Raw genomic sequence first — 3,587 nt, 5'->3', positions numbered from 1 at the left:
ACCTTATATATTTATTTTGAGAGAAAAATATGTATAGGATATGCTAAGGGGCGGAAGAAAGATGTGGAAAACTGAAACTATTTTAGGTGGCAAGTTGTAAAGCAAAAAAAAAAAAAAAAAAGGATACCTTATTTCGTATACGATGTACATTTGGGACAGTTTTCTAATATGTTGCCAATGTCTTTGCAGTACCATCACAGGTCTTTTCTGACGTGTTTTCCCCATTTGTTATAGACTGTTAATGAGTTAGTGTAATGAAACCCTGAAGTGTGTGTGTGAGAGCCTGCGAGAAAATACAAAGCCATAGATCTTGATTTACGTCACTGACCTGTGTAACTTTATGTCTGGGTTTTACCATCCGAGATAGATTGTTTTATAGAGAGTGTCACCAAAGACTTTTTCCTTCCAATTTATAGAAGAAGAAAAAAAAAAGACATTGTTAATAAATGACATGATTTTCATCTGCGTGGTTTTCATTCCATCTTTTCTGTTGACTACGGAAAGATGTCAGCTCTAAGGGGGATTCGATGTGCTGGGGAGCGCAAAGCTTGTATGGAAATTCTGGGGGAGATCGGCAGATGAGGTTGGACCATGTGTGCTGGGTGGAGGTCCAACTCTCGCAGCCTGGCTGCAGCCCAGCACCCAGCCTCCTGGGGAACACGGTACTGCCAGCAGCAGCCATCTCTCAGGCCAGATGCAGCTGGTACTGTTGGAAGCAGGCCAGGGTGAAAAGCGGTGATATGCCCCGTTCTCGCCGTTCCTGCACATGGACGCTGGGGCAGCGTGGCAGGGCTGGCCCCAGAGCATCTGGAGTCTGACAGCTGTGGCCATTACCCCCTTTGGTTTCAACTGCTGCATAGGGCTCATGAATTACTTGCTGGCGCACATTTATTAGGCTGGCATTTCTCAAAAGAATTTATAAGTGGTTCCAGGTGTGAATGCAGCTCCCGGATTCAGGACCAAGGTAGTGAGGGTTTATGACAGCAACGAACCTCCCTCTCATTCTACTTTGCCCTCCTTCCTTTCGGGGGCTCTCCTCCCCGTATCTGTTGCCTTCCTTCTACCCTCTTCCTTTGGACATTTTTGGAGGAAGGGTATTAATCTCCAACGTCACGTATTTGCAGAGAAGCAAATACCAAATTGTGCTTGGGGATGTTGATTTGTTTTAAGACGTCAGTCAGGTTTTATGTTCTGTATTTCCGTTTGTCCATCTAAATGGTGGCTAAAATGGTGACTTCAGAATATTAGTTGACAGATATTTTCTGAACAACTACTGTATGTGGAGCACTGTGCGAGGTGCCTCTGAGGGAATAAAGATGAAAAAGCTCCTACTCCTTTCTCCCAAGCAAGAAGCCAGGTGGGGGTCAGACCAGACGAGTTGTCAGAGGAGGCCCAGAAAAAAGTTTGCCAAGTCCCAGGTTCTAAACTGGAACATGGTTGTGACAGTGCTACTTGTAAAATCTGACCCCACGACGTGACGGATGATAGAATCATTCCCAAGTGTGAGAACAAACGGGAAGGCTTGTTGGAGGAGTAGCTTTTAAATGCAGCCCAACCCAACCTCACAGATGTTTCAACAAATGCCATAGCGTGCAAAAATACCTTGAGCAAACTTACTTTATAAATAAAAGATGGTGTTGCTTTATCGTCTGAGCATTTCCACCAAGTCTACTCATGACAAGAGAAAACCAGGAGTTATTTGTGGACACCTGAGTCATTCTGCATTGGTTTCCCCTAACGTTGTACCGACTCTAATTTGCAGGAACTCGGAACGTAGGGGGAACAAATTAGGCTACTTGCCTGCTGTTTGAGGCTCAGCTGTGCTTTGGAGGAAGCAGTGAAGAGAGGTCCCTACTGCAGTAGATTCAAAGTTTTTATTTGCTTTCGATCTCACTTAGATGTACTGTCCAAGTGTGCTACATAAAGTCACAGTTTTGGAACACAACTAACTACTTGGGTTTGATTCTGCCTCTTGGTAGTTCTATGAACTTACAGAACCTACCTTTCCTCTCTGCCTCGATTTCCTCAGAATAGTACTAGTCTATACCTTATAGGGTTCTCATGAGGATTAAATGAGGTAATCAATAAAATGTTCTTAAAATAGCACACGACATGTAATAAGAAGTATGTAACTCTTAGCTGTTATTAATAGTCAATGTTTTTCCAAAATGGTTTTAGGAATCTTTCCCTTACCCTGTTAAAGAGGAAACATTCTTAGTTTAATATTTAGGATGTCATTACTGACAAACTGGTTTTTCTAGTGTCACAGGTACCTCTTGTTTTCAATTGCATTCGTGTTTTAATGTTTGTCATCATGAAATCATCCTAGCATCCAGGAATGGGCAGGCCATCAGCGGAAATTATGCGAAGTTGAGTTTTTATTTTCTGGCTGAACTTTGAGGAATGGTCTGTTTTTTATTCTCATTTAATGGAATATAGTTGAGGTAGCTCAGGATGAAAATGAAGTTTGGGTGCCAATTATTATTGTTTTTTTCCTGGTGGCTTCAATTATATTAAGAAAGAAAACATTCTCTTGCCAGTATTGTAAATTATTTGCCAAATTTGGATTTCTGTTCCAAACTGAACTGCAAATAACCTGGTTTTCTTGGCTAAATCTACTTGCGAAACAAACTTAAAATGTGTCTTTAATCAGATGGGACCAGATCATTCCATCTTAGAGCAGAAAAAAAAAGTTAAACTATGAAGAGGGGAACTTGGAAGCTATTTTAACTGCTCCCCATAGAGCTATATATACATATTGTTTTATAACATGCTTTTAAAATGTTAATATATATTGAACATATTTCCATGCATTAAATCATCTTGAACAATCAAATTGTAAAGGATGCGTAGAATTCCATTGTATGACTATTCCATATTTTTTTTTACTTAATTCCTAACTGTTGAATATTTAGGTATTAAATTTCTTACGATTATGTGGTAAATATTGTAATCATCATTTGATCAATGTGATCCACGCTGTGGTATATATTCTTAAAGATAAATCTTTGTTCACATCCATGACCATTATCTTAGGATAGATCTTAGACATAAAATTGGCAAGTTTTAAATGTTATAAACATTTTAAAGGTGTTTACTGCATATTCACAAGGTATTTCAATATATGATAATAACTGCTGCAAGAAAATTTCAATTAACCCAATAAAAAGCTATCTAGAAAAAATCATAATAATTGCAGTTTGGCAGCTAAAACGTTTTTAAAAATGGGGTACATGGAGGCAAAATAACAAAGGGTAATCTTCAGCGGTTTAAAAAAAAAAGTTGAATATTATTCTTCTGGAGGGACCAATTTATTGGTATTAGCCCTCTTGTTGAATGTTAGAAAAATTTTTTCTAGGTAACATGTGCCTTATGTCTTGTCTTTAGGTTGAAATAGGGAGTAAAAACAAAGCTTCCTCCTCAAATATTGTCTTCTTCCTTCTGGTAATATCCACATCAATTACGTTTAAATAAAAAATATTTTAAATATCATCCTGCCTGGCAGCTGCTGCCTCTTTCCTTCCAGTATCGGCTTGTTTTTCTTTAGGGGAACCCAGCCCTCTTTCCCTTTCAGGTCCTATGATTTG

Source organism: Hippopotamus amphibius, chromosome 5 (assembly GCF_030028045.1).
Source record: "Hippopotamus amphibius kiboko isolate mHipAmp2 chromosome 5, mHipAmp2.hap2, whole genome shotgun sequence".
NCBI classification, from domain to species: Eukaryota; Metazoa; Chordata; class Mammalia; order Artiodactyla; family Hippopotamidae; genus Hippopotamus; species Hippopotamus amphibius.
Note: the sequence above shows the minus strand (reverse complement) of the source record.